The 12470-nt window shown below is 40.1% G+C and overlaps 1 protein-coding gene across 1 annotated transcript in view; it reads right to left on the reverse strand.

Annotated features, from left to right (window-relative positions):
- Positions 1-12470, reverse strand: part of ZNF484 (zinc finger protein 484) — a 442175-nt gene that overhangs the window by 213530 nt on the left and 216175 nt on the right. The window lies entirely within an intron of this gene.

A 12470-nucleotide genomic window follows, 5' to 3' on the forward strand; every position in this document is an offset into this window, starting at 1 on the left:
CACACACACACACAGCATGCCTGGAGAACACACACACACACACACACACACACACACACACACACACACACGTAGGTAAACACCTTTATTGGGTCCAGGGCATTATATAAAGAGGGAGCTTTAAATTGATGCGTTTAAAGCAAGCAGGCACTAGTACTAGGAGGTCACATTGTGACTTAAATGCGTCTAAATGGTCTGTTTAGAGGAAGCAGCGGAAAAGCTGGGAGACCAGCCTGCTGAGAGACAGAGATGCCTCTAGGTTATTATTTCTGGTCACCGGCTGGAGCCATTTGGTGAGAGGTATACTATAGGAAACTACATCAAGGGTGACTGAACCCTGCTTCTGGTTTGAGAAAGTTAAACCTATCTTTAAAAATGGATGCCAAGGCAATCTAAAATTTTAAGCACTCACTGCACCACCCTTACCTCTTATATTTAACATTGTACTGGAAGTTCTAGCCAAGATAATTAAACAAGAAGAATAAATGAAAAGCATTCAGGTTGTAAAAGAAGAAGAAAAATTATCTCTATTTGTAAATGACATTACATTGTGTATAGAAAATTCCAACAATGCCGCTAAAAAAATTATTAGAACTAATAAACAAGCTCGGCCTGACTGCAAGGTACAAGGTCAATATACAAAAGTTGTACTTCTGTACTCTAGCAATGAACACTTCGAATTAGACAAATCCATTGATAATAGCATCAAAAAATAAAATGCTTGGAAATTAATTATTCAAAAAGAGCAAAAGTTATACCCTAAAACTATAACACATACTTGAAAGAAGGTAAAAAAGGAGTAAATAAATGAAAAAACCCCCATGTTCATAGGTTGAGAGACCTTAAGATGGCTTCCCAAATTGATCTACAGTCATCACATCTCTATAGAAATCCCAATAGCCTTTTCAGTGGAAATTGACAAGCTGGTTGTAAAATTCATGTGGAAATTCGAGGGACCCATGACAGTCAAAGCAATCTCGAAAACGAAGGACAAATTTGGAGGATGTACACCTCTCTATTTCGAAACTTACTACAAAGCTATGATAATAATTGCAGACTTGTACTGGCATAAGAATAGACATAAAGATCGATGGGATACAATTAAGGGTTCAGAAATCCATGTTTACACTAATAGCCAGTTGATTTTCAACAAGGATGCCAAGGCTGTTCAATGCAAAGAATAGTCTTTTCAACAAATGGTGCTGGGAAAACTGGATATCACATGCTAAAGACTGAAGCTGGACCCTTTCCTCTTATTTTATTCAAAAACTTACCTCAAAAATATATCAGAGACTAAAATGTAATAGATAAAATTATAAAACTCTTACAAGAGAGCATAGGGGAAAAAAATCTTGACTTTGGTTTAGGCAAAGCCTTCTTATACATGACACCAAAAACACAAGCAACAAAAGAAGAAAACAGGTAAGTTGGACTTCCTATGACGTATACATTTATGACTACATCACATTGTATCCTATAACTATATGCAGTCATTATTTGTCAATTATTTTCTTTTTAAGTAAAAAACAATTTTTTTGACAAGGGGTTTTACTCTGTTACCCAGGCTAGAGTGCAGTGGCGTGATTTCAGCTCACTGCTACCTCCACCTCCTGGGTTCAAGCGATTCTTGTGCCTCAGCCTCCCCAGGAGCTTCTTGCGTCTCAGCCTCCCCAGTAGCTTCTTGCGCCTCAGCCTCCCCAGTAGCTTACAGATATGCACTACCACATCTGGCTAATTTTTTTATTTTTAGTAGAGACGGAGTTTCGCCACGTTGGCCAGGCTTAGCTCAAACCCCTGACGTCAGGTGATCCGCCTGCCTTGGCCTCTGGAAGTGTTAGAATTGCAGGTGTAACCCACCATGCCCAGCCAGAATTTTTGTAGTTCAAAGGATGCGGCCAAGAAACTGAAAAGATAACACACAGAATGAGAGAAAATGTTTGCCAATCATATATCTGATAAAGGATTATATCCAGATAACGCAATTTAAAAATGGGCAATGGATGTGACTAAACATATTTCCAAAGATTGACCTGTAAACTCATTGAAAATGATCAACATCATTTGCCATTAGAACAATGTAAATCAAAACCACAAATGAGGCTAGGCATGGTGGCTCATGCCTGTAATTTGGGAGGCTGAGGTGGGCAGATCACTTGAGGTCAGGAGTTTGAGACAAGCCTGGCCAACATGACAAAACCTTGTCTCTACTGAAAATACAAAAATTAGCTAGCCGTGGTGGTACATGCCTGTAATCCTAGCTACTCGAGAGGCTGAGGCAGGAGAATGACTTGAATCCAGGAGGCAGAGGTTGTGGTGAGCCAAGATTGCACCACTGCACTTCAGCCTGGGTGACAGAGTGAGAATACGTCTCAAAAAAAAAAAAAAAAAAAAAAAAAAAAAAAAAAACCAAAAAAAAAACCCTTTTTTTTTTTTTTTTTTTTTGAGACAGGGTTTTGCTCTGTTGCCAGGTGCCAGGCTGGAGTGCAGTGGCTCAATCTCTGCTCACTGCAACCGCTGCCTCCCAGGTTCAAGCAATTCTGCCTCAGCCTCCCGAGTAGCTGGGACCACAGGTGCGTGCCACCATGCCTAGCTAATTTTTGTATTTTTTAGTAGAGATGGGGTTTCACCGTGGTCTTGATCTCTTGACCTCGTGATCCACCCTCCTCAGCTTCCCAAAGTGCTGGGATTACAGGTGTGAGCCACCGTGCCTGACGGATACTGTTTTACACTAACTGTGATAGCTATAATCAAAAAGACAAATAATGAAAAGTGTTGACAACAATGTGGAGAAGCTAGACCTTTCATACATTGCTTGTAGAATATGAAATGGTGCAGCCACTTTAGGACACATTGTGGCAGTTTCTCAAGATGTTAAACATAGTGTTAGAATACAACCCAGTACTTAACCACCCCCCACCCAAATATATATCCAAGAGAAATAAAAACATAACTTCACACAAAAAGTGATATATCAGTGTTCATGGCAACATTATTTAATAATAGCCAAAAAGTAAAAACAACTCAAATATTCATTAACTGATGAATGGGGTATATCTTTATTATGGAATATTACCCAGTAATATAAAGGAACACTACAACGTGGATAAAACATGAAACACTGTGCTAGGTATAAGGAGCCAAATTTTCTGCCATTCAACTTATATAAAATGTCCAGAAAATGGAAATCTATAGAGACAGAAAGCAGACAGAAGATTACCTAGGAACAGAGTGGGTTGGAGGGGATAGGGAGTGATGCTAACGTGTATGGGACTTGGGGGATTGTTGTGGTTGAATTGTGTATCCTAAAAATTCATGTTGAAATCCTAATACCCAGTGCCTCAGAATGTGCCTGTATTTAGGGGTAAAGCCTAAAAAGGGTTAATGAAGGTAAAATGAGGTCATACGGGGCCCCTAATCCAATCTGATGGGTGTCCTTACAAGGAAAGAAGATGAGGACATAGACACACAGAGGGAAGACCATGTGAGGACACAGGGAGGAGACAGATATCTACAAGCCAAGTAGAGAGGTCTCAGGACAAACCAGATCCACAGCTGGATCTTGAACTTACAGCTCCTGAAATCATGAGAAAAGAATACATTTCTGTCGTTTAAGTTGCCGGTCGTGGTGCTTTGTTATGGCAGCCTTAGCAAACAAATATAGTGATGAAGAGAGAGTCCTAAACTGACAGTGGTGATGGTTGCACAGAGCAGTGAACATATTAAAAAATCATTGAATTTTACTTTTAGATGGATAAAGTGTGCATTATATAAACTATATCTCAATACAGCTGTGTATTTTTTAAGTACACACAGTATTTTTAAAGTACAAAAAAGTTACATAGAGTGAACTCTATGGCACAGCTGCCATATTGAAGGAATTATACTCTGTGTTTAAAAACCTGATTAATATTTGGATGAGTTTTTAAAAACTGGTGTCATTAAATTTTATTTCAAAATTTTAACAGTTTTTTTTTACCCAAGCCAAATATTTTACCTACAGTTGCCCAAGGAAATGCAGTAAGCAGGTTTCTTAATTTCCTCCCTGTGGCAATCCTAGGCTCTCGCCCTTCCTAACACTATTAATGCAAGTCAGCAACTGCTATTTTTACATCTTATGTTTCATCAATGTTTAAGAGATAGCAAGTCTAGGGCTCATAATGATCTGCTAATATTGTTCTTACAAGACACTTAGCTTCCATAGTTATTTGCCAGTGAAGCAAGAAAGTGGCACCACTTCATAATTATTCTGATTTTATTGGAGAGAGTGGAGGTGTGAGTTTGCCGAGGGAAGCAGCCCAAGGAAGTGGGATGGGACAAATTCTACAAACGATCATCATTAGACAAGGAGTGGACCCACGAAACTCAAAGATGTAGAGATTTAGGGAGTGACTTTACATCCTGTGATTAACGTCTTTGAGGGTTTATTATTAATATTTGGTTCCTTGTTGCCATATAACAAAAGATGCAAATGGGTTACTTTGGTGAGTTCATATTATGTTATACTTTTTATTTTTGTTTTGTTTTGAGATGGAGTCTTGCTTTGTCTCCCAGGCCGGAGTGCAGTGGTGCAATCTCGGCTCACTGCAACCTCCGCCTCCCGGACTCAAGCAATTCTCCTGCCTCAGCCTCCCGAGTAACTGGGACTACGGGTGCCCACCACCACACCCGGCAAAGTTGTGTATTTTTAATAGAGACGGGGTTTCACCATATTGGCCAGGCTGGTCTTGAACTCTTGGCCTTGTGATCCGCCTGCCTCGGCCTCCCAAAGCGCTGAGATTACAGTCGTGAGCCACCCCACCCAGTCAATGTTGGTTTTAATTATAAACCACATAGGATGCATACTAACTATATATTATGACATGTCCCCGCTCCCGACAGATAGACACACACACAAACATACACATTTTCTCCTTTTCTTTTCTCCAATCACAGTATCTATTTCACTCACACCTTTTGTGTGAAATCATGAAATAAAAATAATTTAAAAAATTATTAGTCTTCAGGGCCAGGCATGGTAGCTCAAGCTTGTAATCCCAGCACTTTGGGAAGCCGCGGTCAGGGCATCGCAAGGTCAAGAGATCAAGACCAACCTGGCCAACATGGTGAAACCCCATCTCTACTAAAAGTACAAAAATCAGCTGGGCATGGTGGTGCGCGACTGTAGTCCCAGCTGCTTGGGAAGCTGAGGCAGGAGAATCACTTCAACCTGGGAGGTGGAGGTTTCAGTGAGCTGAGATCGCGCCACTGCACTCCAGCCTGGGTAACAGAGGGAGACTGTCTCAAAAAAAAAAAAAATTATTAGTCTTTATATTGTGAGACTGGATGGATAAATTTGATATACAGCTAGTGCTCAACTTACGACCACGATTGGCTCAGACAGACCAGTCGTAACACAATTTGGTCGTAAGTTGAGCAGGCTATATGTACAGTACTGTGAAATGATGTTATAAAAATCTTTAAGTCATATTTTATCATAATTTTCTTTCATTATTGTTATATATCATAATTTGCTTTGTTCATTTTATGCCATTTGTATCATCTCTACACCATTTTGTTTCTTATTTTTACATTCATCAGGTTTAAGTAAAACACTGCATTACCAGTACAACTGGTTTAATATTTGCAAAACATACAAAATTACAAAATACAGGAGCATACAAAAATAAAAAATACAGGTGTAAAAAAATACCATAGGAAACATTTTCCCAATTGCAAAAATATCAAAATATATAAACACGTACGAAACATTTTATTCTCCACTGGTGCTTGGCTGCGGATCGTTGATGTTGTCATCTGAGGCAGCAGTTGGGGTTACCGGAGTTGGTTTTTTCATAAACATGGTGAGCTTTGTCTGAATTGTATGTTTCTTTTTTTCTTCATAAATTTCACGATACGGACGAAACACATCGTGCGCCATCCGTTCGATCCTTGCAAATCGTTCGATGTTTGGGTCCATTGCTTCAAAATGTATAAGAAGTTTATCCAGTAAAGATAAACCGTCTGATAATCCCTCAGTGGTGAACTTTCTTTCTGGCTCCTCCTCTTCTTTCTCTGCTTCTCTTCTTTCTTCTTCCGCCACTCTTTCTTCTTCCAGTTCGATTAGCTCTTCATTTGTAAGTTCTCCGGATTCTTTGTCTAGCAACTTTTCGACATCTTTCATTTCACACTCCAAAGAAAGGTCTTTAGCGAGTTTTACTATTTTTTCCCAAATCGTTTCAAGTTCATGTTCACTGTCAAATCCGTCAAAACCATTAACATTTTTCCAGATGCCACTCATGCACTTTGTCGTCACAGCCTCCCAGGCGGTAGCGATATTCTTGATACACATCAAAATGTTGTAGTGTTTCCAAAAATCTACAGCGGAGCAGTCGTCGCTAGTGATTGTGGTTGTAAAGTCGAATGGTCGTAAGTTGCATAGGTCGTAAGTTGATCAATACCTGTATGTGATATTATTTATCTTTGGTAATTTTGAAAAGACTTTTAAACTGTTTTTAACATTCAAAAGGGAAGACACCTCTTTCTCTTTTAATACAGAGGGTTAGTCTCGGTTATTTACAGCATACATGGTGGCCTTATCTGATTCTCCAAGCCCTGGAAAAGTAGTTGAATACTCATTTGATCCTATTCCACGTGCTAATGGTTTCCGTCTTGTCCACCCTGCTCCAGCCTTGAGGATCTTCTTGCTGAAATATCACCATCCAAAGCTCTGCCTCTATCAGGCCTTTGCATTTGCTGTTCCCTTTTCCACATCTTCTCAAGGCTGGACCTTCTTTAGTTTCCAGCAAAATGTGAACTCTGTGAAGAGGCCTCCCTGACAGTGGCCAAATTAGCCACTGTCCCATGACTTTTTTTTTTAAAACTTTCTTAGTGTGCTTTTATTGCCTCAATCACTTATTATTATTCTTTGAGTGCATTCTGATTATTTGTTTCTTGTTTGTCGTCTAGAACTAGCTGACAACTTCATGACAACAAGAATGTGATCTTCATGAGGGCAGGCATTTTACTAGTATTGTTCACCGTTACTCTCCCACTCCCATCTCAAATTCTGTGCTGTAATAGGCATTCAATAAACAATGGAATGAATGAATGAGAAGTGTCACACATCATGCCACTTGATGTTATAACATCCAATGTTGACAAATGAAAAGAAGCAAAATTAAAGGCTGTGAGAGATTGTAATGGTCACATTGATTAAAGGTCTTGTGGGCTGTACTTCATCACACACATTTATCAGCGACTGAATGAAGGTGATATTTAGCAGTTTGATGATTACCTATGAAAACAAACCAAATGGATGGGGCATGCTTTTTTTAAAACATATTTAATAATTGATTTCAATCGTTTTCAATCTGAGGTTTCAACATTCTTTTAACAACAGATTAGCACAGTTAGGTTTGTTTTTCTTATTTGTTTAGTGACTTATTTACTTGAGCATTGATATGAAGCCAGTTCTTTGTTTAGTTACATGTAGAAGTGGGCATCAACTCACCAGCACCAACTCCAGGCGAGTTCAAGTAAGGGGGACTCATCCAAGTTCCTGCATCTCAGTGATGGTACAGCCTGGAGCCCTTCTGCTGTGCACACCAATAGGCAGTCACTGTTGATTTGGCTCTTTAGCAGCGAATCTCTGTCCTGCTGCCTTCAAGCTGCCATTTCATTTCTTCAATATAGAGACAGGAAACGTGGCTTACCATCAGCAACAAGCTAGTGATAATCATCCTCATGGAAGACACAAAAACGTTTGTCAAGAGGGTCCAAAGGTTGTAACTGGTGAGAATTTACAGGAAAGAAGGAAGAAAGGAGGAAGGAAAGAAGGTTTGGATGGGGGTGGGGGGGGGTGGAGGGAGGGAGGGAATAAGAGAGTGAGAGAGAGAGCCTAAGAGAGATAGAGGTGGACTCCACATATACCAGCAAAACAAACTCAATGAGGTAGAGCTTTTAGCATTTTTTTTTTTTTTTTTGAGACAGAATCTTGCGCTGTCTCCCAGCCTGGAGTGCCCTGGCATGATCTTGGCTCACTGCAGCCCCTGCCTTCCGGGTTGAAGCGATTCTCCTGCCTCAGCCTCCTAAGTGGCTGGGATTACAGGTGCGCACCACCATACCGCCACTTCTCCATGTTGCCCAGGCTAGTCTTGAACTCCTGACCTCAGGTAAGCCACAGCACCCAGCCTCAGATGATTTTCAAATGTACTTAGCAATGCAAAACTGTGGTCCCAAATTCTTAATTTGGTACATTTTGCTTAAAGGAATTAAGTTGACAAATGGTATGTATAATTTCCCCTGTGGTTTCCCTCTTCAACTCTATGACTGATTCTGTGCTCACTACATTTAATAATAAGACGTAAGTTTAGGAAATGCCTCCATAGTGTTCATTATACTTTGTATATTTCCCCTGAGAAAGGAAACAGAAGACTGTCTATCAAAGAAAGCAATTTTTATAAATTCACAGCCAACGGGAATATTCCTTTCTTTTTTTTAGCTAAATCTATTTAAAAAGTATAGAGCAATGTTTGTCAGCAAGAAGACTGAAAACATTATGTGTATTCTCTACTTGCTGATAATGACATTGCAAGTGGGAAGTCACAAATATATTGGCATTAATAGCAATATGGCAAGCAGAGTAAGCTCCAAAACTCGTCACCTACTTGGAAGCCAAATAGAAAGCCCATTTTTCTTTCTAGCTATTAGTGACATGAAACTACAAACTGTAACTGCAAATAATCATTGGCAAAGGCAACATAAAAGTTATAAATTTAGACTTTGAAAACAAATCAAACTTGAAACAATCCTCTGTATTTCATTCCTAAATTAAAAATTTCCTTTTTTTTTTTCAAGTAAAAGAACTTATACATAAGCATGGAAATGAGAACTAAATTATTTGCTAAAACAATTGTCTGAGAGTTGCTTAATTCAAAACCACTGTTGTTATTTGAAATACAGCAGAAGTTGATTAGCAGATAATAAAAGGCAATTAATTAACAGGCAGTAAATATATTGCTGATTCCTGAAATCTTCGGCCCCATTTTCTCTTTACAAAACTATTTCAGCTCATAGCATTCTCTCTTTTCACTAATTTAATTATATACTGCCTTGATATTCAGAGTTTAGAGTTTGTAGGACTACCGTTAATCATCTAAATCATGAGTTTGATAAACTGTGGCCCAAAGAATCAAACTTAGTCATACCCGTTTTTTTTCATTTTGTCTGTGGTTGCTTTCCTGTGTCGGAGTCAAGCAGCTGTACAGAGACATTACAGTCTCTAGAACAAAAGTAAATTTACTATCTAGCCTTTTATTGAAATAGACCCTAAGACTGTCACAGGGAAAAAATTAAGTCTCCTGCTCAGAGGACTTTGTTTCACAAGTGCGATCCCTAAGATGGAGCAGGGAACCCCCTTGGGGCCTGCACTCTCTCCCATTCTGCCACCCTGCACCCCAGTGCATGGAAATAAAGGAAAATCTTGAGTTCCTTTGAGGGAAAGTCCTGACACCTAGCTTGCCCTGAGAAGTAAATGAGCAACTTGATAAGCAAGAAAGTAATTGTAACTTAAAACGACAACCACAACAGCCAAGAAGTTCGAGTCATGAGATATTTTGTTTCCTACAGAAGCTAATTATAACATTTTCACATATGTCCCGGAGTTGTTTTTCAGAAACCCAGACTCCCACCGAGTGGATACCCTGGCAGGTAGACCTCAGATAAGGGGGAGCTGAGGACTGAATCCTCACCTCCATTTGTCCTTGGTTCTAAATTTCTCCCTGAGGGGCCTGGAGGAAGCCATGCCCATGTACCACAGCTCACAATCTTTTCTGCTGACCCCAAATGTTTAAACAGACCCTTATTTAATCAAGTGCAAATCGCAAAGTCTTTGAATCTACCTATGACCTCTAATCTCCTACCTCAAGCAATCCTGACTTTTTAGGCCAAATCGATTTATAACCTCCATGGATTGATTTACAATTTTGCTGTAACTTCTGTTTTCCTGAAATTTATCCCTGCCTTTAGATCCCTTACTTACAAGCCATCAGGAGGTCAGGAGTTAAGCAAGAGTTGCTCGATTCTCCTTGCTTGGCACCCTGCAGATAAACACCTCTTTTCTCCTCCTGCAAACCTCGGTGTGGGTGTTTGGTCTGACTGTGCTGGGTGGGCAGACCCAGCTTATGAGCAGTAACATCCCAGACCAGCAGCATCAGCACTACCTAGCAACTTGCCAGAAATATAAATTCCAGGCCAGGCATGGTGGCTCAGGCCTGTAATCCCAGGAATTTGGGAGGTTGAGGCAGGTGGATTATCTGAGGTCAGGAGCTCAAGACCAGCCTAGCCAACATGGTGAAACCCTGTCTCTGCTAAAAATACAAAAATTAGCTGGGTGTGGTGGCAGCCTCCTGTAATCCCAGTTACAAAGGAAGCTGAGGCAGAAGAATCACTTGAACCCGGGAGGCAGAGGTTGCAGTGAGCTGAGATTGCGCCACTTCAGCCTGGGCAAAAGAGCAAAACTCTGCCTCAAAAAAACAAACAAAAAAGGAACTATAAATTCCAGGACACCACCCCAGACCTACTGAATCAGAAACTGTGTGGGTGGGACACAACAAAGAAGCCTTCCTGGTGATTCTGACCCAGGAAGGGCCAGATATAAACTGACTTCTGACTTCTGTGCCACACCATACGAAGGCATCTTAGATCTCACTAAGCTTCAATATTTTCTGATGCAGACTTTAAATATGGAAGTTATCTGACTTGAGGTGAGGATTTCCTGCCCAGACACATACGCCTGCCACAAATCTTCCTTGTGTCTAAACACATTACACATCTTCCTCATTAATGTCATGGGAGATGGCACCTGTAGTCAACCTAGAGCAGGTCATGATAAAGGTGCTGATTCTCAGGGAGTTTACTGGGATCATCCACGACAATGCAGATGTGAAAATGGGAACAAGATGGGAAAAGTAACTTCAGATCAATGTAAAAGATGTGGAATCCAGGCAAGATCCAGTAGTTAAAAGGAGTTTTCTATTTATGAAAGCTTTATGTCAGAATTCTGTGTCATTCAATAATTTGTTGTACTTTATGTCATGCACACACCAGTGATGTGCATTATACTTTAATGTATTCTTTACTAAACCAGCTTAAAAAAAAGAGAACTGATCATGTTACCTGACATTTAAAGTATAGCCATTTCTCCTCCCTTTCTTGGCCTCTCCCTGTTTTTATTGCAAGTTAGCTCCAACACTTCCATTTGTTTAATATCATAAAGTTGCAAGAAAAGTTCAGAGAGAGAAAAAGGTTCTAATACATACACAAACATATATATATAATGCTTGCATAAATTAACACTTATTATCTTCTACATGAAAGGCATATCACTGAGTAATCTGGAATATCAAAATATCAGTATTAGCTCTCTCTGTTTCAGTATATATAAGCTAGGCACTTCACTAGGAACTTTGAATATATTAGCTGTGATCTTTACAACAGTTCTATGGAAAAAATTAGATATCTTCTTTTAACAGAGGAGGAAAATTATTTTTCCAGTGTATTTGTCCAGGTTCACAGAGCAGGAGCCAACAGAGCCAGGACTAGAATTCATTTCTGTCTGAGGATCAAGTATGGACTCTAGCCTACTGAGCTAAACCCAGACCAGCCTTGTCGCACTCAGCAGCAATACTCCTAATCAGGACTCCGATACTTAAAAGTCTGTTTTCCTTTAGTAAATTTTGCACTGATGGGATGTAAAATCTTGAGGAAAAATTTTCCAGGCTGAACATATATTTTCACCATTCCCAGACTCTTCAGCCCTCCATGCCCACAAAATGAGATTCGAAGTTGGACTTAGAACAGCTTTCTGATGCATGAAGAGTTGGCTTCCTGAGGAGCTTCAGCTGCCCCAAGGAACTGGGAGGTTGGGGGACCAGTGGAATGTATCAAGAAGCTCCCCTCCTCTCTCTTCCTTTTGAAACAAGTCTCTTTGTTGCCAGGCTGGGGTGTAGTGGCGGATCTCAGCACACTACAACCTCTGCCTTCCAGGTTCAAGCGATTCTCGAGCATCAGCCTCCCCCATTACTGGGATTACAGGCGTGAGCCAGCGTGCCCAGCGGAGTTTTATCTTTGGATAAATACTTTTTTTAAAAAAAGAGCTGAAGGCCTCACAGAAGATATGTCCTTGAGGGAAAAATCCCAAACCTTTGATTTGTTTGTCATTTGATAGTTTGAGTAACTGAGTCTCAGTGATTATATGTGTGCACCACCATGCCCATCTAGTTTTTGTATTTTTAGTAGAGATGGGGTTTCACCATGTTGGCCAGGCTGGCATCAAACTACTGACCTCAAGTGATCCACCCACCTTGGCCTTCAAAAGTGCTGGGAGCATTTCTGCAAGTCTAAAATTCCCTGGCGGAACCCAGGGGAATTAGTCTTCAAGAGCAAAAAACTACAAAATACAAAACAGAAAACACCTACATGTGACAAAAAAA

This window comes from Cebus imitator, unplaced genomic scaffold, assembly GCF_001604975.1.
Source record: "Cebus imitator isolate Cc_AM_T3 unplaced genomic scaffold, Cebus_imitator-1.0 Scaffold598, whole genome shotgun sequence".
Taxonomy (NCBI): Eukaryota; Metazoa; Chordata; class Mammalia; order Primates; family Cebidae; genus Cebus; species Cebus imitator.